This window comes from Erithacus rubecula (assembly GCF_903797595.1).
Source record: "Erithacus rubecula genome assembly, chromosome: 3".
NCBI lineage: Eukaryota > Metazoa > Chordata > Aves > Passeriformes > Muscicapidae > Erithacus > Erithacus rubecula.
In genome coordinates, this window is record NC_136689.1 from 48,608,534 (window position 1) to 48,636,201 (window position 27,668).

Here is a 27,668-nt window from a genome sequence, read left to right on the forward strand (position 1 = left end):
TGAATGAAAAGTGACAACAGAACATGATTTATATATGACATAATAGAACAAGGTTTTATTCTGCCTCTGTTTATGCAATTTGAAGGAATAAGCTTTTAGGATGCCAAATTTATTGCTAGCCTTGTTAACTACTTTGGAAGCAAAATAGTTGACATAAGGGTAGCCAAATCTGTCCTTTTATGAAAGTGTAATAAGACAGAAAATCATTTCATTGTCAGATAATGCTTCAGTTTATATGACACAATTAGATTTGCAATAAACGACAAACAGATTTGATAATGTCACTTACAACAATAATCTTGGAAGAAGCAATAGTGTAGCATTCACTGATGCTGATGGGCTGAAAGCAACCTGCCAGGGAGCAGCTGATTACCCAATCCAGAGTTACATGTGTGAAACCAAAAACAGACTTTGACAAGCTATGTATCATATTTTTTTAATTTTTCTCCTGACTACATAACAAGTTTAACTCTAGTCTACAAGCATTAATATTCCAAACACTCGGCTCATTAGTTTAATCTGGGGATGGGAACACCACACATATATGGATTGTTCAGCAACCCTGACCCCACTCATTCACACACATGTAATGGCCCTGCCATTCACTCATGCATAGAAATGATCACAAAAACAAACAATGCCGTGCTCACTCATTCACTTAATTAGTTAGTCACTGTTTCACTCACTTGGTTGACTCAGTCCTTCATACTTACAGCCTTAGAATCTCATCTCACTTTCCCAGTGAGTAATTCCAATTAAAATTAACTTAAGGCCCACATAGATTGAGAAAATCAGAATTACACCCTCAGTCTCACAGACACTAAACTTCATGAAGCAATCCTTCAATGTGACTTGGAGTATTTTAAGATCTTAAGTAGAAATTTAGTGCAGCATAGGCCTTGCCTAGCCTTCTCTTTTTCTTCTCCTTAACTCTCTTGCTTTGAAAGCAAAAGATGGGCTCCTTTCCTTAGTATTTTTAAGAACTATTGAGAACAAAATCTGACTTTTAAAATGTAAATTATAGACAAGGCTTCAACACTTATGTAGTTGTCAGACTTCTATCCTTCCAAAAACATTTCCCAGCATCAGTCTGCATAGACACTCAGTTATTTAATAATTTTCTTGGTTAAGGTCCAGTTCCCTTAATTTCTCTTAGTTCCATGTTTCATACCCATTGTGAAGGCTTCAGAGAGGAAAATGATATGTAGCATTTAAAAATTGTTAAACCAATGACCTTTTTTATTCTATGATACACATTGGCTACAAATTCAAATTGGTCATTTTTTCCTTTAGACATCTGACCAGTATATTTCACTGGCACCTAAAATGTAGTATTGTCTGTCAGTCTCATGACCAAGTCTTGCATCACTGCATGACAGAGTTTAATGTACAGGTCTGCCTGTATTCATACATACACACAAATCACTGCAATGGTGATCCTTTCATACAGCATGGTCATAAAGCATGAAATGTTTATCTTCTGATTTTAGAAATAGATTATTTTCCCAGTAAAAGCTTTCTCAGACCAGCAGCAGAGTATGCTTATTAAAATCATTTTGATCTTCAGATATGTGTATATTTCAAATAACTGCATATTTGTTAAAAAAGTAATTAGAAATAACTGGAAATCCTTATACCTAGGAAGTAAACTCCCTGACACAATGTCACAATAATAAATGGGTCTGAGTAATACCTTTTCTAAATTTGCATTGATTTGTAGATGCTTTTGTTGAGAGCTAAGACTCGGAAAGGAAAAGTCTGGAGTGCAAATGTGGTAGGTATTTTGTACTTTGTACATCTCCATAAACTTTTCTGAACATTTTATTTTTATGACTTGCATTAGTTTATATAATGGGTGGATGAGTATAATTATCTTTTTACTTTCACTGTAAAGTCTTTACCATACATCTTCTTATACTGATTTTTGACAATATAACTTACCAGTCATGGCTAGATTTAACAGTTTATCAAATCCACTTTCAAACTGTAGGTTTCCCTGGTCTTCTCACATAAAAGCATCCAGTTTTTCATTCAGTTTAGTCAAGTCTATGTTAATAAACATTATTTTCATTTTTATATTTATGAATTTACTAACCTTGAATAAGTCAGATCTCATGTACATATACATAACATAATATGTATTATTTCAAAATAGGCATGTAGGGTTGCCTTAAGTGCAAACACCTCCTACTCTTTTAGATGTCAGGATTACGTAATTCCAGGACAGAACAGTACCTTTACAAAGAAGGTGCTGAAAATAGACATCACATAAATATCAAAGAGAAAATGAGGAAGGGCAAATGATGCTAAAAACGGAGGCTTATGAATGACAAACTCACGGAGAGATAGAAGGGTGGTTACATTTGGAGGTAATCCTTAGGAGGTGAAATGATGAACAGAGGAAAGAGATTTCACAGTTGCACTTGCTTTTGCAAACACTCTACAGGTATGTTGCATGCAGCTGTTGGGAGAAGTGCCTTCTGCAGCCAAACATGACAATTTGATTCTAGTCAGTGAACTCTGTCCATCTGCTAGGATAATTTAGCCACTGCCTCTGGAGAACTTCAACATATCTGACACCCAGTATTCATACAGAGCTCAGGCTTTTAATCTCTTATTTGGCCTGATGGGAGACCATCATCCATCAACACTTATTGAATACCCACTTGAAACTCTAAATTTGCAGCAAAATTCACCACTGTGAGTGGCACACTCCAGTATCATACAGCTCCACTGCCAAAACCAGCTGGAAATGGGGCCAGGGCTTTGCAATATAAGTTCTCAGGCATATGCCTTTGTGGCAATTTTGTGATATTATATAATTTCGACCTTTAAGTGGTTTGAATACAAGAGTAAATGCAGGTCAGGAAAAGAATGAAAAGAAAAATTAAAATGCAAGCAGGAAAGGAAGACAAAGTATTTTTCCACTTAAACAGCTTCTGTGACCACAAAATAATCAGAAGTAGATTATTTGAGGTGAAAGAATTTCCTGTGGATGGTCTTAAAGACAAGGTCATTTCCAGTAGAAGGCAGGGGAAGTTAATTAATCCCCTTCATGAATTGAAATGAATGATCACATGCAATAAGCTTCATTTCTGCGTGTTAAACAAAGTTAACAGGAAATCACTTCTGCAGATTAAGTTGTTGCCTAAAAACAACACTGGAGCTTTCCTTTCATCAACATTTCTCTTTAGCCAAAAGGATACTGTCTTGCATTTAATATAGAACCATAATTTGTGTCAGTTGTTTGCATCACTCTTGCTCCTACATTTATTTGTCTTGCATCCCCTCTAAAGCCTCCTTGAACAGATTATGACAGAGCTGAGGTCGCCCAGCATATTGAAAACACTTATACCCAGTATAAAATATATTACATACCTTTATCATGACACATGAGGCAAACACTCAGTGAGAGGTCAGATAGCTGTCTGTTACTGGGGGACATGTGTGAGGTGTGTGTGTGTGGCTGATGCATTTGCAGAGCTAGGAACCTGCTGCATGTGTTACCATTCACACAGCATCAGATGGAGACAGCCCATAAATGGCACAGAAATCCATGCATTTTCCTGTAACAGCACTGCATCAAGTCCTGGCTATGTTTAGTAACATACTCCTGGTTACACCATTTTTCCATGCATGCAGTCTATTTAATTGTCATTGTTAGACAATATGCCCACACTTGCCACTGAACATGATTGGCACCTAGACTGGGAACATCTCCTTTGGTTGGGTGAGTTTCCAGGTACCAGCTCTTGTGACAAATGCATCAAATGAATTGGCAGCCACTCCTTTAGTTGCACAGCAGGAGTAACTTCTGCTAGCAGAGACCCTTAGAGCACAGTGTGGTTCTTCTTTCAGGAGCATGCCTTTGGTGGTGGGTCTGTGCTGCTGTCCTTTCCAGGCCCCTGGCTCTGTGCCTTCAGGCCACAGCACCCTACTTTTGAGGGAGGGAAGCAAGGAAGGACGTTGCAGGACCCTCAAGCACCATTCCTGAGACATGGCAGGTCTGACAGACACTGTTGTGTACATTATATCTTGCAATGACTCATCTCCTCATTTAGTCTAATGAACACCATACCCAAAGATATGTTGGCCTATTTTCTGATTATTAAATTCAATTCTGCAGAGAAACATATGGCTAATGGGAGGGGGAAGAAGGGTCAGAGAGGATGTGCAAAACAGTTCATAAGGTTTAATTTCTTCCAGGGAAATTGGTCCATAAGTACCAGTAAGATATTAATCTAAAACATTTTTGAACACATCTAATCTCAAAGTGGCTAGTTACAATCCATAGTCATTAATTGCTTATTAAAATTTACACAAACTCCCTGCTTTTTTATAATAATGTTACAAGAGGACAATATTTTTAAAAAGGGTAGGGTATATGCTGATTTCTGTGTAATCATTGGTGCGCATAAAAGATAAATGTTATTACAGATTTAGACTGTACTTACTTTAGATTTTAGATTGTACTTACATTTCCATGTATGCAAACAATTTGTAAAATCTCATCAAATTCTCATGGACCAAAATGCAGAATTTCAGACACACAACAAGAAAAGTACAGGGTTAGGAAATGAATGATTAATATATGGATGGCACTTCTTGAATAAAAAAAGATCTATTAAAAAAACTCAAAACCCAGAGAAACAAAGATCATGCTCCTGAATGTTCTGCTGGATGAAATCTTACTTGCAATGCTAACGGATTTGATTTAGGGGTAGGTGTAACCAGAACAGAGCGTGCATCCTCCTTCCCTCCCCTCGACTGAGCAAGAGAGCTCAAACATAAGCGGGCTAAACCTCTCGAGGCTGTGTGAGCGATCCGCGGAGCCCACCAGCCCGCGCCACGGAGAAGACCCAGCCCAAAGCCGCTCGCAGCTTTGCTACGCTGCCATTCCGGAGCACAAAGGAAAGCGACGCTGCCATCATCAAGCCACTAGTTTATCTACAAGAATTACGGATGCAGCTACCGGTGTGGCTGCACCGGGATGCTGGTGCTGGGGGCAGCCTTGCTGTGCCTCTCCTGAACGAAACCGGGTGGACAAGGGCAAAACTGGCCAACATCTCTCCTTATTCCAGGCCAAGGTAGTTCCCAGTAAGGTCCTGCTTGGTTCCCCCAGCCAGATGGAAAAAAAACAAAGAACAATATGATTCTGACTACAATGAAAGCTTGAAATAATAGTGCATAAAGAATAAACTATTCTTTAGAAATATCACCTTATTTGAGATGTTAAAAATATCTAAAATAAATCATTTAACATTTAATTTTGCTTTATAGCAAAATTTTGTTCGTATCTTCTTTATCCTGGACTCAAATGCCACTGCTTAAAGGTGAAAAGAGGCACATAAGTATCCCCCCATGGAAGCAATCATAGTTAGGAGCATCCTCTGATGCTGTCAAACAATTATTTTTATGTCTAAATGATTCTGGTGTTCTAGCACTGATAAATCCTTGTTCTACTACTTTAGTCATGCATACAATATGAACATATTACATTCATGCCTTGGGAACATAGAAAAAGCTCTTCTACAATGTGTTAGCTACAAAAAAAGGGCAAATACTTTCAAAGTTCCAGAAGGGTCTTTCTTTAGCCTGATTTTTTTTCATTGTCATGTAGCACACATATATTTCTTCAATGTTAGCCACTTTTCTCAAAAGCACTGTTCCATGCTGCCACCAGAACTCACTCAGAGAAAGACTCCTCAAAATACCACATCTTGCAATTCTTTCAAAAATTATTGCACTGTTTTTGGCTAAAGATCCAATCTGAATGTCTCTGCATAACACAGATCCTTGTCCAAATAGTTGTTCTTTAATCACAGAAATACAGCAGAAACAGAAAACCACTTGCGTGGCTTTTTCTGTAAGAACAGAAAGTCCATATAGGGCTTGTTGCAACATTAAAACCCTGCACAGAGAATCAAACAGTTACTAAGTTCTCTGGGATGTTTGAGGTAGACTGAACTATGAATCAGGAAATCAGCACCTCATGGAGTTTCTTGACAGGAGTTCATCACTTTAACTGCCTAGAGTGGAGCCTTGGTGGAGAGGTTGTTTTGTATAGTACAAAGGAGAAAGAGTAACTGAGTTCAAAACATGTAGAGTTTTCTAGTAAGCATCAGTTTCAGGTAAAGTAGATGAATAATCTTCTGTGCAAGAGAGGAAAAGGATGTGATCAGTGCTGAGGTCTAGTTCACAGGGTAAGTTCTACAATGCATTTCTTTCCACCTTGTGGCTTAGTGTACCTGTTACATTAAGTTACCTCAACCTTAGCTAGTAATTGTTATTTTTCTTGTTGACCAAAACCAGATCTCATGAAATGCAACTTGAAGGATCAAAATAAACGACAAAACCCAAATTCTGAGGAGACTGGGTAGCCATTTTAGTGGTGGCAGCCATCTTGGAGCAGAATAGATTCAAAATAGCTGAATTTCCAGAAATTACTAGCATTTTTCAAATGTAATACTTTTAAGATAATCTTCCCAATTGTCAGCAACTCCACTAGAATTAGAGGAAGGTTATAGCTATCTACTACAATATGACATGTAACCGTAACAGGAAATAATTTCTGCTGCATGTTTTTTGTTCATAACTCATGAAACCTCAGAGATTTTTTTTTTTTAATGAGCTACTATTAGAAACCCCTTTTTAAGGCCATGAGGTAAATCAAAAACATATAGTGTAGGAATGCCCACACTTGAGACCTCACTCCAAGTTTAATACACAATGAAATCTGGAGATGCTAAGTATTACACATTGAAAGAAACTTTAAAAACATGCAAGCACATTGCCTTTAAGTAGAAGAACACCGAACCTCACTTGATACATAAGCCAACAGCATTATTTGGGAATGAAGGTGCATTTGTGATTTATTTGCCCTGCAAGAGACTACCGTATGAGGTCACTCAGGACTTCATACAGTAGCCGCTGCTTATTTTTTGGGCTTTGATCCTGAGGAAGCACTAAGGTATTCACAAGGAAGAGGGGAGTTGATATTTGTTGAGGAAGGATGACAGAAACAAGGATGTGTCGATTGCTCCAGTGCACATCGGAAGTGGCACTCGATGTGGGACGCATGGGAAAGGGGTCTGGTCACAACTTGGCAATTTTATTTTTCCCTGCGGAAAAGGAGTAAAGACTGGAGCGACCACAGACCAGGATAACAGCAGAGCAAAGGTAGCACGAATCCTCAAAGTTTAAATACAACCTCGGCAAACAAGATTGATGAGCACGGCTCGTGGATTAGAAATGAAGGAAAACGATGGCAATCTTAGAGGCTGGAGATAGCCCTTAGCGAGCAACAGGATGCTATCCTGATGCGGAGCGAGCACTTTTCTGCTGCGATTTATGACATCCCTCCACGACAGGGGGAAGCCGCTCTGGACGCGGAGCGGCGAGGGAGATGAAGCCGCCGGTGCGACGCACTAAAGGATGGCTGGCGGCGGTAAAGTTTGGGCAAGCAAAGGTCAAACACGGGGACGCGAGCCAGCAGCGCTGCAAAATGACTCAGCCGGCCGAGACATCCGCCGTGGAGCGGCTGGGCTGTCCCGTGGGCGTGGGCTGTCCCCAGCCTCCAAGGCTGATACATCCTCCTTTTCCCTGTGTGTCAGATCGGTGCGCCACGCTCGCAGATCCGACACGCAAGCCCACGGCATGATTTGGCAATGAGGGCACGTTTGTGATTTATTTCCTCCGTAAGAGACTCTTACCAGTTCAGAACCCCCTTACAGTGGCCGCTGCTCATTTCTGCCCCTGAAGATGATCTGAGGTAGCCACAAAGGAGAGAGGAAGAGACATTTGGTAAAGAAGGATGATGAGACTTTTGGAAGAATCGCTCCAGTGCATCTCAGAAGTAGCACTCGACGCGGGACGCATCCGAAAGGGGTGCGATCACAAGGGAAGGGCTAAGTACCCGCTGCGAAAACTTATCTTGGCAACTTTATTTTTCCCCGCCGAAGACGGAGAAAGGCTGGAATGACCCCCAGGGGCTGAAGCTCCCGTGCCGGGGGAATGCCAGGGGGAGCAGCGGCGAGGACGGAGGGCCCGCGCCGGGCATTCCCGCCCCCGGGACCGTTACGGCCGTTACGCCTCTCCCGCTCTCGCACCGATTCAAACTCGGCAGCGGCGCCGAGCGGGAGCGGGAGTGCGGCCCCTCCCGGTGCCCGCCAATCCTCTCGCCCGCCTCCCTCCCTTTCCCCTCCCTCTCCCCCATTCTCCACGTGAGGCGGCCGGAGAGTTTCAAGCCTCCCCGGCGCGCCGCAGCCCCGGGCCCGGCCCCGCCGCGCGGCGCGCGGGGGGCGGGCGCGCGGGGGGCGGGGGGAGCGGGGGGAGCGCGAGCCCCCCGGCCCCCCGCGCGGGCAGCGCGAGAACAAAGAGTTCTCCCCACCCCTCCCTGCCCCCCCGCTCGTGGGGAGCGAGGCCGCGCCCCTCGGCCCGCCTTCCGCCGCGACCGATTGGCCCGGAGGGGCCCCGGCCGCGTCCGTACGGCCAATGGGGGCGGCGCTCGGCGCTCGCCAATGAGCGCGATGGCGATTGGGCCGGCGTGTTTGGCGCTCGGTCCGGGAGGGTGAATCCGGCAGCCGGAGGCGGAGGGAGGCAGAGCGGGAGCGCCGAGCGGAGCTGGCGGCGGCACCGGCGGGAGCGGCGGCGGCGTGGAGTCGGGGCGGCGGGGGGGCGGGTGAGTGAGCGGGCAGGCGAGCGACATCTCGCGGGCTTGAGGCGGCGGCGGCGCCAGGAGCGGCTATTTATACCCGGGTCCTTTGTCATGGGGGAGGGGAGGGGGCGGCAGGGAGGGGGCGGCGGCGACGGCGACGGCTCCTGAGGAGCAGCCGCCCCCCGCGTCCCCTTCCCGCGGGGCGCCCGCGGGCAGACACGCGCGCTCCCGGCCGGTGACAGCTGGAGGGGGGAGACATGGAGTCTGGAGTGCCCTTTGTCTAAGTTGGCTCCATCCAGCCCGGCCGGTGGCTCCGATCCCCGCCCGGCGAGGCGCAGACCCGGGCCGGGGACGAGCTCGCCGTCACTCCTCCGAAGGGCGGGGGGCGGCGGGCTCCTGGCGAGAGGGAGAAACGGGGGGGCAGACCCGGCGATTCTTCCCTTCCCCTCCTCTCCGCTCCAGCCGGCGGCACGCGGCGGCTCCGGCGTGGGCAGAGGGAGGTGTATGTGTGTGTGAGAGCCCGGCGCACGCCGGGCAGGGGGAAATCCGTGTGCTCGCCGTGGGCAGCGCGGTACGCAGCTCGTCCCTCTCCTCCCGGGAGGCTGGGACAGGTCCGCCCGGGCTCCCGGAAGCCGGGGCGAGCCGGGCGCGGAAGGCTGAGCGCGCCCGGGCCGCCCGCCGCACCCGCGGGACGGCGGGGCTGGGCTGGGGGTCCCGCCCCGGCTTCGGGGCGCTCCGGGCTCAGGGAGGCAGCTCAGGAGGGGCCGGGGGGAACACAGTCTGGCGGCCGCTCCGGCGAACTTCCTAATCGTGGAGGACATCGTGTGATCCCGATCTTCCAGAAAGCCGCAAGAAAGTTCATAAATAGCAGAAAATTCGGGGAGTTTGGGTTTTTTTATCGCCAAGCACGTCGATATGAAGGACTGCTTAAAGCTGGTGTCTGGGGAGGTGCGAAGGAGAGTACTGGGCTGAGCCGTCCGTGAGCAACAAATGTGTTGCTGGATAAAGAAATCGGTGTGTTGTGGCATCATGCACATGTATTTAACATTACCAGGTCTTCGTGATGATTCCAAAATTGTTATTAATGCATGAAAAAAAAGCATTGCGTGCACAGATGTGCGGCAGGAATGGTATACCAAATTTGTACACTTCTCGAGATACCTATTTCTAACTTAGAAAGTAACACACTGATTTTATTGGAGCAAGAGAAAAGGTGTTTTTGCAATTTTAAAGCTGGAAGTTCAGATTTTTCTCTTTGATGAGAAGCATTTAACAGTTTGGAGAAAGCGATTTCATTCTAGGAAGATAGATTTTGTCTCTGCTTAAGTCTAGCAACTCTAGTTTCTGCTATTGTGAGTTTAGTTCTTACTAATACAGATTTCAGTGAAGAGTTTTTACCACCACATTTAGTGTAATCTTCACATCTAAGTGGGAATTTTTCTCATAGATAAGTTAATTTGTTTTTCAGGGGTTGGCACATTCAGATTCTTTATGCAGTTTCTAAAAATTTAAAGATCATTCTTTGTTTGTCCCCAGAGTCTATATAAAATTGAGAGTCCAAGGAATGTTTGTTTGTGGTAACAATAAAGCATCTGCAGAAGAGTGAGCATTACACAGTATGCTATAACTAGTCTCAGTAGTGATTATTAAAATGTGAATATTTGAAAGCTACAAAGTCTTTCAGGAAACACGTATTTTCAGAAAACTCCAGTATTTTAGGAGATGTGTTGGTTGTTTTTAAGAGCTAGTACTTCACAAAGTACTGGATTAAAAACATCACATTTCTTGTTCTGGAGTTTCCTTTACAAGAAAAAAAAAAAAAAAGAAAAAAGGAAGTTTTTTTTCTCTTTCCTCTGCCTCCATGAGAAATTAAAGTAACAAAGTTAACCTAACGAAGTTTACAAAGTGGAGAAATCTGAGACAATGTAATGTTCCATGAAATTCTGACTGCTGTTTTCATCTGTTACTTTGGAAGGATTCAAGACTTTAAATTAGGGAAAAATTTGGGAAGAACTTTTTGGGTTCTTTCATAGATTATTATTTTTTTTTTTTAGTAAGTAATTTAACCTTGAAAAGTGACAGAGACTGAAAATCTGCACCTTCAAAGAGTCATAAAATGTCACTGCTCAGTTTAAAATGAGCTAAAGTGGTAGTGTGTAAGCTTAGGCCGGGGACTTGAAATTCAAACTCAGCTTTTTCCCCCCTGCTATATTTTTTTTTCCTTTTTGCTAAAATTGCCAGCAAACTGAAATATGGTGATTTCTTTGAAGACATGCTTTCAAACTTTTTTTTTTTTTTTTTTAATGTTCTGTAACATTGCAACCTTCATAGGTGAAATGTAAATATTCTTGTGCTGCTTCTTACCTGCAAAGAAACTTTGGCTTAGGGAGAAGGGAATTTTTGTAGTGCATTATTGAATGCATGAGCTGTATAGAGGGAGTGCAAGCCCCTTTCTGTCAGAATAAGCTACATCTAGAATCCATTGCGGGCCAACAGTGCTCCCAGGAAAGTTGGTGTGCTCTAAAATTCCTCTTGTAATTAGTCAAAAGAAGTGTTCCGTCACCATTCATGAGATAGTTCAGCTTCCTTAGCTGCGTAGATCATGGATGTGTTTTAATAAGTTCACAACTGTAATGTTAAAACTGAAGAACAATTTTAGATGATAGTTCTGTGATTGAACAGTGATAGTTATTTTTAAAAATGGCTGCAATACTGACAGAAGGCACATTTAATAAATGTCTGCTTAAATTGTGTTTGAGCAAAAGTGCTGTGGAAAAACTTTAGTGTTGGCTGTAATTTGGAAGTTCTGTAATTCTACTACTGTTAGTACTTACAGATGGATCTTAGCTGACTTGAGGAAAAGTATCTGTGACGCTTTAGAGGGAATAATGTTTTCCTCAGCAGAGATGCTGAAAATCTCAGGAACAGAACCTGGCCTTTGCTAAGCAAGGAAGTGCACTGAGTCGATAAAGTAATTTTGTCAGTATTACTTATCCAAGCAAAATTCACTTTACCAGATTTTTTAAAGAGTGAAGGAAATGGACTGCATACTGTAAATACAATTCTTAATGATTAGGTGGAGGCGTTTGTGTAGCACTTACATTAACAAACAAGATCACTGTTAACAGAAGCTGTAGGACAGTAACAGGAGGTTCATTTTAATGTTGAAGCTGCTTCTAACCTTCTGTTCCTTCGTCAGTGAGGTCCATGGAGAGCTGGGCTCGTTGAAGTGGTGTCTGATTGAAGACAGCATCTGTAAATGTATCTATCTATAAATGTATCTACACATTTAACACCTAAGTGTATGACTTGTACAACTGTTCTGGAGTAGCTAGGTCAGTCTTTAAATGGATAACTTACTCCACTGACAGTTTAAGGAATAATTTTAGTTAAAGTAGCTATGTCTGTGAGGAGAACACTAAGGCAGACTAAAATATTGTATAAAATGTACCCAAAGCAGCAAAATCTGGTGTGAATTGTGTGCGAAAGAGAGAGGAGTGCTTCACAGGGAGATGATGACAACACTTGTTACAAGTTACTCAAATGCTCAGGTTTGTTTTTTTAGCTCTGAGTGTATGCCCAAGGGTTTTGTTGAACTAAAGATTAAAAGGAAAACAATGTACAAAATTGCAAAGTAGGTATCCTACCTATTCTCACAGAGATCAGTTAACGACTTTGGGATGATGCTGTGTAGGTCTATTTATGGATGAGGTGAAACTAAAAATAAAATTTATTGAGGGATGGATCTATTGAGCTCCAAACAAGAAACAGGAAAGTTTTCCTAAACATGCTGCCTTCTGTAACTGTAGTAGGCAGTTTGATTGTACACTAAGATGGGTCAGACTGTGGACTTGGTTCTGAATTAAGAGGTAAAGTAACCCTAGTAAACTTGAGTAGAGGCAGCTGTTAAGAAGAGTGGAAGGTATAAAATTGACAAGTTAAGCTTCTCTTAAAAATACTAAAAACAGAAGGAATTTTAAAATATATAATGAAAGTTTTAGCCACAGGTTTGTAAATTGAATTTTAAATTGTAAGTTAAAAATATTGGGAGAGAGGAGAATGTCTATTAATATCCCTGCTGCGTCCAGAAAAATATATAAAAAAACAATGGTCATCCCCAAATGAGTGTGGATCACACTCTTATTTAAGAAAGCTTTTGCCTACCTGGCTAAAGCTTGGACATAGGATTTTTAATTTATTGTGCTTCTGTCTGCTTGGTTTGTGAAAACTGCCATTGATTTGGAATGATTTATAATGCATTCTCTACTTCCTATCTAGTGGGAAAATCAGTAGTACTCTTAAGGTAAAAAGGCCATTTGGACATTTAGATAGATCCTATGCATGATCTGAATGCTGTGGATAAAAATAGTCTAATGATGTGAGTGGATCAGCACAGTGTTGTCATTTGCTTGAAAATGTGATGTAGTACTTCCAAAGGTTCTAATTGGGACATATATGATTTCATTAGCAAATGGGGTAAAACTGGTGTCTTACTGTGTGCAAATAAAGACTTCCTTGATACACAATTACAGAATACTCCAGAATTTGCTATTAGTTTATTTTTTTGTGTATGCATATGGTGCCTGCTTGAATAACATTGTTTGTGTAATTATGCAAGCAAAGTAGTACAAATTGCCATTCACATCAGGCTCTTTTAGATATGAACTGGAAATAAATCTTTACAGGACAGTATGATTTCTTTGTATTTTTAAATTGTTTTTTGATCTAGAACCAGGCCTATTTCCCTTGTCAGTTTTTTGTTGAATCTGGCCCCTTTCCATTCTGCCTTTTACATGGTTGGTTCAGTTTTTCCTGCCATGCATTCTCTTTCCACAGCCTGCATGTTCAGTTTAAATCCCAAAGCTATCAAATGTAATTTAAAGAAAGAATTTGGAAGGAAAGAAACTAAAATCTTATAACTTGTATATATATTAATTTTTTTTAATGTGTGCTGGTTTTCTTTCTATGCTTCTTATCTGGCAAACTTTATATTTTTGATGTGTAGTCTGATTTTGTTTTAACTAAGAAGATAAAATGTCTAGAGCTGGAATTAATTTTGCTACTTCTATAAGAAGTCGTGTGGATGTGTGTTGTAGATACTTGATTTACCCATGGAACTGTACCATGGCAAATGGATTAAAGTTATTACTATCATCTCTTTTTTAGTGTTACAGTATATAACCAGGACAGTGTAAATTCTGTCCTTTGTGATGACTTCTTCCTGTTGGATTGGATGTCCACTAGTTTGTGCCATGTTTCTAGTGAGTATTTATTGCCAATGTGTTTAGTGCAAAACTAAATCCAGTAATTATTGGAGGAAGAGATTGACATATCTTGTTTTGTTCTTAACATAGTTTAACCATTCCTGGTGTTTGGTATACATGATTGCTTTGAAACTGGGATACATAAGGTCCCAAGACCTTATTTAGTATTTGCAGTTTTCTTCCACAGCCTAAGGGAGATGTTCTCTTTTTCATTGAAGGATGGTGGAGTTTTTTGCAGTTGCATGTTGGATTTTTTTAATATATTTTGGCTTTTTTTTTTTCCTTTTTTCCAAGCTAAACTGTTTCTAATTAGTTTTCTCTATTAAGTCAAGCTTCTGGAAAAGTATCTTTGTTTTTTTTTTCTTTTTTAAGCAACATCTAATAAAATGTGCAGGTGGATTTATCGCTGCATACAGAATAAAGATGCCATACATTAGATCCAGTTATTTTGTAAAATTTAAAATAATAGTTTTATAAATAACTCATATGGTTACTTTAATAATTTGAAGCTCATTTTGGAATTATTCAGGCAAATGGCGAATGCCAGTTCAGCTTCAAATTTACCAGACTGCTCTACCGTAAATTCTGCATAGGTGGAAGTGTAATGTCTTTCAAAGTTTAGGCTATTTGCCTAACCTGAGAGAGAATATGGAATAGTTATTAAATCTGAATTGCTGTGCATCAGGGTTTTTCCTGTGTGGGGTTTGTGTTGCTTTTGCAAGTATAGGTTGAACAGAAGAATCTGTGGCTATTTTAGTTTTTATAGTACAAAAGATGTGTCCACAAAACAAATTCTGGGTTTAGTTTTTATAGTACACAGGGTGTGTCCACAAAACAAATTCAAAAATTCAGGTGGAATAGTCTGTGTTTTTAAAATTCACATCATAAATTATTTTGCCTGTTGAGACATGTCTTAAGTGTTCCCAGCAAGTGTTATTTTTTTCTGCCAGATTTATCCAGGATATCAAAAAGCTAAATTTTTAAGAGACGAAGGGTGTTAGGCAACAGAGGTTAATTGCAATGTATGTGGGAGTCTACTAACTCCTCTGGGTATCTGTGAATGAGTGTGAAGAGAGAAATTCTGGAGGTATGCATTTGAGCAACTCAAAGGTGGAGCTCAGGTTTTATGCATAAAACTGCTTTCTTCTGACAAATAGCCAGGCTTGGTTTGCTGTGAGGAATGTGGGATGGTTTTAATTGTGACTTGTAAAAAGCATTATCAAATTTGGGCTTGAAACTTTTTGTTGTTGTGGTACTTAGACTTTTAAAATGTTTTATTTGTTTTTTGAGCCAGATAATTTTACTCATCCATGCAAATGTTAGAGGTATTTATGGATGCAGATATCCAAGTGAAAAGCAAATAGTTGAATTACCTGCTGCATGGCGTTTGGCTCATGTTGCCCAAAGTGAAGTGAGATGTCAGTCAATTTCAATTACTGCCCGTTTTGGTTCAGTCTTTAATATAAAATATTTGGTTATGATCTAACTGTTCTCTCTTTCCCCTCCCTCTACCCAAGTGGACAAGTACTTGAACTTCTTATTTTTATTTCCAAACTGGTATTTTTCTAAAAGCATCAAATGTTGAAATGTGCTGGAAAAAAATGGTAATGTAGGGAATTCAGAAGTTTTTTTTTCTTTTAAATGGGTTATTCTTACTCCTTAAGTGGTATACCAGTAATGATTTCACGTCTGTTTCTATTTCTCTAAATCCTGAAGTGGAGACACACAAAGATTTTTTTGAAGAGAAGAATAGCTTTGAAAATTGCGGGTTTGCTTATACAGATAGATCCAGTACGGATTTATCTTTTTCTTTTAAGGATTGTCTGAAAACAAATTATGTTGTGTTACTTTTTGCATTCTACTATTGTATTTATTTAAGGAAATGTATTGAAAAACCTAATTATTTGTATTGAAATCTTGTTTTCTTGTAAACAGACATAACATTTTTGTTCTTCTCTACTGAAGAGAATGAAACTGAGGAGCATCTATACCAGTGTTTCTTGATGAATAAATGTTCTAAATGAAGAACGCTCACAAAATGAGATAATGTCAAAGTAAATCTGAAGGCAGTGTGTAATTAGGAATAAAGAAGTCATCAAACTTTGCCTCATAGAAAATCTAAAATAAACTTAATTTCTGTAACATTGCTATTGTGGGATCTTGCTCAGGTTCTTAATGTTTAATCAACTTAAAATTAGTTACAAAAACTTTTAAAATGATTGGGGGTTTTGTCATGACTGGATTAGTTCTTGTGGGTTTTCTTAATTATTATTTATTATTTTAATTTCTGAATCAGATTGTTTAAAATTATATTAGATGTTAAGGAACATAAATTTGATCATTTTCTGAAATGCTTCTGGAAGATCAAGAGCTACTCATAAACTATGAGCTGCAAAGCTTTTGACATGCTGGCAGAGTGAGGGATGTTGAATACTGGCAGTTGCTTTCTAATGCAGGAAAATAGAAGATTCTCATTTTAAAAGGAGCAAGAAGATAAATTAAGAATTTTCATGTTTTTGCAGAGAGCAAAAGGGAGTGAAGCAGCATTTCTTTCTACTTAATATCCAAGAGCTCCTTGACTTCTTATTCTTTCCTTTCTTTCTTCCTTGTCCATGGGAGTTTTAAATATTTGCCTGGTCAGTGTATAATAATGGTAGAAGCTCCTGAGAAGGGTTTTAATGCAACATGGTATTAAACTATGTATGTAAATGAACTGTTAGGGGAGAAAGTAAGAAATAAAATCCTGTAGGAGGCAAACTAATATTTATAATAATAACAAAATCAGATAGGGAGCATGACTGAAGAAAATGTGAGTCCTGTGGGCCCTCAAGCTGACATGTTTCCCTCCTGTCTTATGTGTCATTAAAACTGAACTGCTCTCACTTACTAAGTGAGGAGAGCATTTCATAAAAATAAGTGGTATGAACTGAAACTGATCTGCAAAAGTAGGCATTTAATACTGTCACAAGGAGCTGAAAACTGGAATGCCTAAGGCCATGTGTCAGTGTCTTTTAGGTGGGGCCAGAACAACTGGATGCTCACTTTCTTTAGTCAAAAGCAGCAAGATATTTTCAGCTAGTGAACTTCCTTGCTTCTGTCAACGGCTGCAAAAATGTTCCTGCTGTAAGGAGGGAAATGATAGCACAGGTGCAAGTAAAAGGGCTTTTATTTGTAACAATGCCAGCATAAAGTAGGGGTGATGCTTGAAAGTCAAAGCTGGCGGTTTTGTCTGATATGTTTGGGCAGTAACACAGGAACTGTTAAAAACAGACTGGAAACAGTAATTGATGAAGAAAAGTATACGTATTGTGATCAAGGCAAGCCTAAGTCAGGAGTTAAATATGCGGAGGGAGAAGAGGTGATCCTACCAGCTCCTACCAAACTCGGACCAAAGGTTAGAATTCCTAATATCTAAGATAGGAGCATTCCCTAGCAACATCTAGATGTTCAGTGCAGGACGGTAGCTGTTGTAAAATACTGTATGTTATTATGTTACATATGGGAGCAAAGGGCAGTGTCAGTGAGTCTTTGGAATGATGGTTGGCTGTAGTGGCATTTCTTGGGTGGGGGGCTGCTCTCTGTTGACACATCAGTGTCTGCAGCCTTAAGTGGTGCTTCTCCTTATTAATTTTCTTCTTAATGGCTTCCTCAGTTTCTATTATTTTTATTTTTTTATAGAATATATGTTCATGCTGAAGCTTTTCATAATGCCAGAGCACTTGTAGTTTTTGGAACATATATTTAACTTAGTGGACAATGTGGACAGTAACCCATATCACATTTGGTTTATGTTTTCCATTTGCATCAGAAGTTCCTGTAGAGTATGTATGCAGAAGGGTTCATCAGCCTTGTTCACAGGAAGGGTAAAAATTAGAGGAAATTCTGACACACTGCTTAGCTCAGATTTAAGGTATTGCCTATGTTATAATATTTTAATAACCCCTTCTGTGGTAATTAGTTTTGGTTTTGGAAAGAATCCAGCAAATAAAAATATAGTCATTGTAGTTAATAAGTTAGTTTCATAGCAGTACTGCTACAAAAAAGTAGTTTAATTGGATTAAATATGCAATGAGACTGTACTCTTAGTTCACTGAAATAGCCACTCATACATAGCTGTAAGAGAAAGGACTGTGCGTAGTCATCTTGTATATGGTGGATCAAGGTAGCACGTCATGACCAGGCATGAAATTGCCGCGAAATCAGGATTTTTTTTTTTTTTTTCTATAAGCCTGTTTTAAAATTAGCTGAAATTCTTACTCAAAAGGTACAGGAAAGCATCTCATTAGCCTTGAGTGTATTGAAGGATGAATTGGGGGCTATTAACTTAAGGAGCTAGTGGGGTAGTAACAAGGCCCAAAAACCATTTAGTTTGGGAAGGAACAATTGAGGTGGCACATGTTTCAAGTTTTGCGGAAGCAAATCATAGAATAGTTTCTTATTGTGAATGTGTGTACCATTTGACTCACTTAGTGATTTCTTCTAGAATGTGTTTAAGTTTAAAAATGAAAAAAAAAAAAAAGTGGAAAAAAGCTAAACCAAACCCCAAACCTAAAGACAACCAACCATTTCATATATCAGGGTAGAGATCAGACATGTGATCTTAAGTATGCCAAGAGTAAGCTAAGGCTGTAGTCACTTAAATAGCAGAAAGTAAAAGATCTGAAAATAATGACATTTCAAAGACAAAAACGTTGGGCTGTAAATGAGGCAGAGTCCCATTAGGATAAGAAGACAACTAATTTGAAAATAACAGCCCTTATATGTGGTCTTTTATTTATTTTAAACATAATGTTCAGTTTAAGCATTCTAGTTAGACTGCTTTCTTAATTAGTGAAGAGCTTTCCAATCTGTGTTTTTAAATTGCAGTATCTGAGAGAGCTGAAAGTTCCAACTCTACTGTTAACCAGACAAGACATCTTTCAAATGAAACAACACGTGGAATAGTAGTGGGAAGGAGTGTGTGTGAACTAGCTAGTTGGTAGAGTTACTAAAGGAGACTAATTATTCTGTTGATTATAAGAATCAGTGATTGCACACCAAACTCAAGGGTTTAGTCTGATTAAGCTCCTAAGGATTTTAATTCACAAGTTATTGTTCCTTTAATGGCAGTATTTTTCACATTGTGTCTGTAGCAGATTGAAATACTCAGAGTGTTAGCGCTGATTGTTTTCGTCTTTTGAATATTATCTGAAATTTAAAAGGCAAACTCCCTGACATGAGCTTTACAAATAGTGTGGTCCTTGTTTTGAGATGGTGGGCCCAGCTGAGAGGTGTGTTGACTTGTAGAATAGTTTTAGATCTAAAAGTCATTTAATCCATCTATTCCACTTGGGTTAGGCCAACACTGAAGCAATATTTTCCAGACCACTTTTAAAATGTTTTCAAGAGCAGAGATTCTGACACCTGTGTTTTATATATTCCTATGCTGTACCCCACTCACTGGGAAGAATTTTCTTAATTTTCTTTCTATGTTGAAATGAAATCCCTTACTGAGTCTTGTCTGTTGTCTCTTGTATTTTCATTGTAGCGTAGATTAGTGTGTTTCACTAGAAGAGCTGGAATAGTGGTCAAATTCTGTGATTGTCTGCATTTAGCACCGGTTTGTGTAGGAAAGCAAGCTATTTAGGGAGTTAACTCCATTATGTAGTGGTTGACATTCTCAGAGTGACTCGTCCACTTCTGATGAGGCCCAGAAACAGACAGAAGTATGACACATTCTTAAGAGTGTGTTAGGAGTCTGGGGAACTTACATGTGGTATTCCAAAAAAATATTTCTAAGAATAAATAAATAAAGGCCTTGAAGCCTTTGACTTGTGTTAATACTCATTGAGTGGCTTTAGTGGGATGTGGGAAGTGCTGAGTCAGAACACAATTGAAGAGAGCCTACACTGCTTTTCATTTGTCTTGCACTGGCAAGTGATGTAGACAAGTTTGCTGCTATTGTTTGCCATTGACTACATCTTTTCAGAGCAATCTTTAGTTGATCATAAGATAGCAGGAAACAGCTTCTTGAAAGCTACTCCTGCAGAAGTAGTTAATGCATTAACTGCGTTGATTGTGCAAAGTGCTGTAAAGAACAAAAAACTACACAGTGTGAACGATATGTTTTACATGGTGTGGAAGATAAATGTTCTAGTCTAAGACAAGTGGATGATATGCTGGAATGGTTTGCTTGCATTGAATAGGAGAAGGTTTTTTTTCTGCTTTCTCTTGACTCTGGTTTCATGATTCCTCTTCTTCCTTGCTAGTTTGGATTTTTATGATGCCAGCATGAGCAACTTTGGTCTGGTTAGAAAGCTATGCTTCTTTTGAGTGCAGAAAAAATAGAATTTGAAGTAACTTATCAGCACAAGCAAACTTACCATGCTTGCTATGAAAAGTCTGTCTGAGATGCTGAAGTAGTGTAGACAGACAATGAAGAGAGGAAATTAATGCCATTTTAAGATCCCACTTCCTTTCCTGGTTCTAGCTGAGAAGTACACTAGGATTTAATTGTCATCAACTTCCATGAGCAAACAGGTAAGTGAATGTGTTTTTTAGTTTTGGTTGAAATGTTCTTCAAAGCAAAATTCTGTTAGGTAATTGCTAATAAGATGGTAACATTGTTTGTATTAGGAAGGAGAAAGCCTTGGATTTAACAGCAGTTCCAGTGGAGGGAAAATCTTCAGGTTGTTGGTACATAAACTATCCCACAATACTGTAGTTGCAAGGTAGTGTAAAAGGGAATTCTACTAATTGAATTGTATTTTAGTGTTGCAAGTAGTAATTGCAAATAAATAGCTGTCATAATAATAGGAGCTTACTTGTAATGAGATTGGTCATTGCATCAGCATGCCTATTTATAGGAGCAGACAACCTGCTTTTGGAGCTTCCATGTTACCTGGAAAGCCTGTAGCCACTATCAGTCTGAGTTGGTGTGACACTAAACTGTCTTAGATGTGATTGTTACCCACACTGCAGAACAGGTTTTAAATTCTGTTTGCAAGCCAGAGGGTTTCTGCTAACTTGAGGGGCAAAAAGAGGAAATATTCTGAATTTTCACATACGATCATTGCTCCTCACTTTGGGGTTGGCATTGGTACATATGAGGCTGTTGATAGTTCTCTGCCTTCTATCAGGTTAGTTAAAGTTAATAGTTTTGTCTTTGATAGTAGTCTGTAAAAGTTTATGTCTCTTGAGTGATCAAGAACATTTTTGCAGAACATGTAATCTTGTCAGATCATGAGTGTTTTGTTAACCTACATCGTCCACAACCTCTGATGCTTGTCAGAGTGAGGAAGAACAGATGAAATGTTTGGAGATACCTGCTTAGATCAGTTAACAAACTGAATCTTTTCTTTTAGATACTCCTGAAGAGAACCAGGTACTGGTTAAGCCTCTGTAGGCAAATACAAGCTGCTGGCTTTTATCTGCCTAAAGAGTGGCACAGCTGGCATGAATGGCTTAATAAATGTTTCCTGTTTCTGTTTAAGAATAATTTTTCTGTACCAGTAAATCTGAGTATCAGAGGGACGGCATGGTTTGACAAATGCTTGTGTTGAACCCTGAACCGTTGCTCTCTCAAGTTTTAGTTCTTTGCCTCTTGTTTCTGCCTCAATGTTGCCCCTCTGTCTCTTGTGTGAATTCAAGAATTCATGGCTTGAGCAAATTGAACAAATCCATGGCCGCTGAACAAAGCAACACGTGAACAAACTGGATTTTGTTGAAAAAATGTATTTAAAAACCAAGTATGTTAATTTTTTGGGCTGTTCAGACAGGTTTTTTTTTTCCCCCCTCCTGACCTGGTTTGTTTAAAGAATCATAAGCACTTAAGCATTCATAGTAGAGAAGGCTGTGTAGAAATACAAATCAGTGACCACTGATACAGTGGACAGATGATGTGTTTTCCAGGTCAAACTGACACCAATTTGAGGAAGGTAGTTGAACTGATGGCAGCATTTGATATAAGTTATTTCTTGATATTTAAATTACCTTTGATGATACAGCGTGTGGATAACAACATTTAAAAGCATATATAAGTACTTTTAGGTATTTCTTGTTAAAAAGTAGGTTTCACTGTACCACAAACTTAAAATACTGCATTTCTGGTATATGAAAAAGTAAAAACACACTACAGTTACTTGCCATCTATTTCTGTCATTATTTCTGTAAAAGATTAAATGTGCTGTAGTTGTTTTTGTAGTAAAATATTATTAATAAACTATATTAATCTGTCCTGTGTTGTATTTCAGAGATAGAGATTTTTGTTAGTTGGTCTGGTTTGGGCTCTGAAATACCCAAGTTGACAGTGGCCTTGGGAATATTTTTCTTCCCATGGAAATGAGAATGTAGTATTTTACATAGATAAGTTTGAAAGAAAACCCTGCTTTATTTTGCTTTACAAAATCGAGAAAGCAGAGTGGCAATTATAAGACTTCTAGTCTATCCTTTTGTGCGTTTGCTGTAATAGCACAGGTAAAAAGCCCTTTGAGGTTCTGTGAGTATCATTTCCACATGCCCAACCCCCCCCCCCCCCCATCTTGCATAAATTAATATGGAAAGACTTAGCAGCTCTGAAATCACAACTGAACAATTTTTCTTACTTAATCCAAAATAAGTTTTGGATTTCTGGGTTTTGAGCATTTTTTTTTTCTATCAATCTCTCTATGCTATTAAATAAGTTTCATATAAATGTAGAAGTCAGATCTGGTAGATTAGAGCATAATTTATAATTAATTTTCAAGTTAGTTTTTTTGAAGTTGAGCTATATGTACGTATTTTATTGGTTTGTTTTGTTTTTTTTCAGGTGCTTGATAATTGTAGTAAGAGTGCTGGAAACTGCTTACTTTGGAAAGGTTTAGGATTGGTTTGTGGACTATATTATCTTGTTTTGCATTTAGGGTGCAAAATACTAATACTATACTAATACAGAATAGTAAAAGGAAATTTCTAACAGTTTCAAAGCAGTAAATTTTAGTTTAACATATCTGAAAAATAGCTTCAGTTCAACCATCATTTTATTGTATTGTGCTGTGTAAAATCCTGTAACAAAAAGATTATATGAGTTCTTTACGAGGTAGTATGGTAAAGTTAATAACTTCAGGTCTAAGCTTAACTCATTGAGTTTTGATATTTGAAATGCATTCTTTATGGGAGTATTTGTCTTTTTTTCTCTTTTCTAGCAAGTATTGAACTTTTTTGCAGGCATGTGGAAGAATGTTGTTAATCCCTTCTGTTGCTAAAATTCTGCAGTTTTGGATTGAATGTGAAAGTTGTCCTAAATTCTGCTGCCCAAGTAAAAATTCTTTTTGGTTTGTGAAAAAACATATAAGGGTGTGGTGGGGTGTGGTTGGCTTTCTTTAGTTTGTTTTTTTTCTCTTTAAGTCCTGTAGATGCTTGAAGGAGTTCTGTGTTGACTTCAGGTAGGGCTTATTATATAATAATTTGTCCATTAGTAAGATTGCATAAGCTCAGGCTGAAATACTTGTATGCAGTCTGGATCTGATAATGGCTTACAGCTAAAGAGCATGCCTGCCACTCCAGAGCAAACTGATGTATGAAACCAGTGCCTATTTGTGGTTTCACTGCCTGCACTAGTTTTTCTCTAGTGTTGGCCTGATTTTCTATAAAATTCTTCCTGCTTTATAGTTGTGCAGAGGACACCACAGCTGTGGATGGGATTGTGAAACTCATCTGTATTTTATGAAAAGAATTATAATCATGAGGTTTTTTTATCATTGGTCAGTTGAATCTAGTTAATGAACTGTACTGGGGTGAAAGTAATTGGGAAGGGTGGGTTAATGGTAAGGTTCCAGTGCTGCTGAGGAAGTTACTTTGGTGAGTACCTTCATGATGTAGTATTGACACTAAATTAGTAAGGGTATAATTTTTGAAATGACAGCTCCTGAAGCCAGCACAGGTGCAGGCTTTGAGCTGTCCAGTCAGTGGTTCTGGGCATGCTGAAGGTGAGCTGGAAGGAAGATCAAGCAGCACATTCATCAGGGTCCTGCAGTTAAATACATTCCTTTGGACCTCCACCTTCTGAGAAGCATGTGTGAAAGCAATTGGCTTTGTGGGAGGTAGAAGCAGTAATTCTCCCCTGCCTGCCTATGTCCCATCTGAATTATTTTATACTTTCATTACTCCCCCACTACTCTAGGCATCAAAAAACCCCATGATTACTTATTTCATTATTCTATTTGCATCAGAATGCAAATGCGGTTTCTCCACTGGGTTTTATATTCTCCTCCAACCTCACAGTTCCCCACCCTCTGTACTGAAACTGGTGGTTGAGTGTTCTGAAGTGCTGTATTAACATATATTTAAAGTATGTGAATAACCTTGTGAGTGTAGATTAATTCATAAAAAAGGAACTTGTAAATTATACTATGCTGTACAAAATATGTTTTGATTCATACATATCTCCAAATAGAAATCCTGAGTAGTGGGAAGATAATGTAATATTTCTACAGTTCAAAATACTGTGTAATATTAAGCACAATTACAAACTAATAATGTTGTTTTCAAAGGGCAGCCCCCCTCATTTGTTCTCCCATGTTTCTCAGCTGAAAAATTTTAATTAATTTATCTTTTTTCCTGAAATTTGGCATGGTAGCCAGACGAGCTTAAATATAGTTTTTGACAGACGTATGACTGTTTGAATAGACTGCCTAATTTAGAGAATTATCTGTGTGCTTGTCTGTCACTGATGGATATTGCCAAAATGATAAAGAAAAATAGGACGTTGTCTTTAAATAAGTCTATTTCTATGTCCTGTAGGCAAAACAAGAGCAATTTGAGCTGAAATTGTTTTACACTTCTTTGTGTCATTGTGAATTCTAGATATATTGTACACAATTTATCTGCTGAAAGTAAAGGTTGCCTGATTTAAGCTTATAGGCATGATTTTTCTTAAAAACTTACTATAAAAATGTGAGTCTTGTACAGAATTATGAAATGCTCAGCAGGGTTTCTTTAAAAAACAAATGTATATGCTTTAGGGCACTGCCATTTTTTGTTCTTAATTTTCAGTTATGCAAGTATGAGTAGAAACTGAAAAGAACATCCTTGTCTTTGTTTCTATTTTCTTATAGGTTTCCCTTTTAAATTTATATTTAGGTGGCTTTAGTATGTCTCATTCCTAATATCCTCTTATTGCTCTCTTTAAGAGGGGCTAATTTTGTTATTTTTTTGTACTTGGTGGGGGTCTGGAATAACACTGGTCATCTTGTTAGTATAATTATCTCCTTTTTTGTCATGGCTTTGGGGTGGTTGCCCAGTGTGGAATGAGACAGTCCACGGCATTCTCTCTTCTGCAAAGAGGGTGCAGGGAGTTACACCAAGGTTTCTATCCCTGCTGCGATGCCAGGTGAGATCTGTCTGGGCTATCTGACCTTTTGCATGGAAGTCATAGTGGGCTTTGGGAGAAGAGCTTTCTCTAGAAACAGTATCACTGCTTTGGAGTTACTGCTTTCTTTGTATCTCTTCTGGAGAGGCAATACTCTGCCCATAAATAAATGAGTTGGCTGCTACATAGATTTTTTTCTTTTTTCTTTTTTTTTTGATAGAACTCCTCAGGACTTGGTGCTTTGGCAGTTAGATGGTTTTTCTGGGCCATTTTAATCAGTAGGATTAAAAAAATGGGAAAGAATAAGATTTTAAAACAATACAAGCAACTGGTGGGAGTCAGAAGGGGAAAAGGGGATATGGGGACGGAGAAGAGGGACAAGGCTTTAGGGGCTCTTGAAATAAGACCATTGTGCAAAGATAATCAGTATAATGTTTTATTTATTAAATGGAAACTGTTTCAAGATGTGCTGACTTAAGACAGGCTTAACTATTCTCAGACAGATGGGATTTAGTTTGTGCTACTTTGGCTACTCTAGTGAATATTCTGAAACTTTGTAGGAAAAGTTGACCAGTTCTGACAGATTGATCTTAGCATTCACTAGCTTCTCTGCTCTCCAGTCCTAGCTATGACTGCCATACAATGTAGTTTAAAGAAAATGTGCAAGTTTTTTGTCTTATCTAGCAAAGTGGGAACTGTGTAGTTTGTTGCAGTTCAGAGTACTTTCACCAATTTTACTATTTATGTGCACAAGAAAGATTTGGGAGAGATTTGTCTTACAGTAGGTAGTAGGCGGGCTTGAGACAGCATCTATAACCCTGAACTTTCCCCAGAGATTCAATTTATATTCATGTTTCCCTGAAGTCTTTTAATTTTCCAACTTACTTTTGCTTTCAGGGACTTGAAATCTACTTGAAAATGACTTTCATAGTTCTTATGTTTTGCTCCCCAGCACTGGCTGTCCTTGTCTGTGAAACTTCTTATCCCAATTTCTTAGATCTAGCTTCTTAAATTTGAAATTTTGAGGGACAACCTTTGAACTGACATGAGAAATCATCAGTGGCATTTGTCTGTAGTCCTAATTTGAAGATGATAAATCAATTGCAGTATGAGAATTAACTCTCTGAATATGGTCTTCCTGCCCTGCTCCCTGCCTTGGTTTATTTTTATTTGGTACTTTCTTCTGAGGTTTGGGACACAAAACCAATTGTCTCCTACCACAGCACATGTGTTAGTAACAAGGTAATTCTATTATGGTTATGTTAGATTGCCCAAAAACATACAAACATGGTTCACTTGGCTGTGCTGCTCAGAGACCAGTAATATATTAACTTCGACAATCTCTGAAAATTTTTTATGAACATGCACCCAGGACATGTTTTTTTCCTTAGATATAATTTTTATATACTCTCTGTGCATATGTTTCCTTTCCACTAAGTGCTTTTTCTCTTAATATGGACTCAAGATTCAAGATGTAGTTTCTAATTCGTTTATACACATTAGACTTAATGTATGATGTACATCTCACTGACTGTTGCACATTGACATTATGGCTTTATGTAGGACTTTTTCTTGCTGTAACTTGACATAAACAACAGTGTGTTTTTTTCATTTTCTGTTATGCTTTATTTGGTGCCTTGACCATTAAGTTGTCGGTGCTGTACCCCAGATAGCAACTTGAAACTAGTGCAAGATGAGAGTGTTTTTGTAAGTCATGCTCTTATGAAGTATTATTTTATTTTATTTTATTTTATTTTTGTATTATTTTAATACACAGGTACCAGTAGATTGGATTTTTAATTTTTTTTTTAATAGGGATGTATTTCTCTCAGCTCTTAAATCTTTGTGGGGTTTTCTTGGGCCTGTATTTAAGTTGTATGAAAGAAAGATGGAAATTCTGTTGGGTTTGTCTGTTTGTTGTTGCTTTTAATCCAGTTGTATGTGATTTCTGCATAGATCTGCTTCTGATGAACAGGGCTTATCTGGCAATTTAATTTCAGTTAAGAAAGCTTTTTTTAAGCCAGAGTAATTTGTTATTATCCAGGAAACTAGAATAAGAAGGGTTGTGATTGGGGCAGTATTAGAGTAAGTAAATGTAATTTGTGTTTCAGTTTTATGGGCTATGTTATTTCACTTTTGTCAGCAGAGCTTTCATTTATCTTTTGAGTTCCATGTCTTTTGGCTGAATCATAACTGATGCAATTTTGGTGTTCTATACTGCTTACAAATTGCGATTGTCTGTTATTTAATGGTACTTATTCTATGCCTAATTTATTTCCAGTTAATGGGTTGTTTTTCAATATTTTTACATTGCTTAGTTTAGTATATGATACAGTGTATTTTCTATACTTCATAATGCTTTTATGCTACTCTTTAATTAATATCATAATGAACTTTAAATCACTGATTGTCTTGTCTGTGT

General features: G+C 39.0%; 1 protein-coding gene across 4 annotated transcripts in view; it reads left to right on the top strand.

Annotated features, from left to right (window-relative positions):
• The first annotated feature begins 8,571 nt into the window (after positions 1-8,571).
• EZH2 (enhancer of zeste 2 polycomb repressive complex 2 subunit) overlaps positions 8,572-27,668 on the top strand; it is a 49,394-nt gene continuing 30,297 nt past the window's right edge. For all 4 annotated transcript variants that reach the window (XM_079301088.1, XM_079301089.1, XM_079301090.1 and 1 more), the window contains exon 1: positions 8,572-8,680. The gene's annotated coding sequence lies outside the window, so the exon portion shown is untranslated. The remainder of the gene's footprint in view (positions 8,681-27,668) is intronic.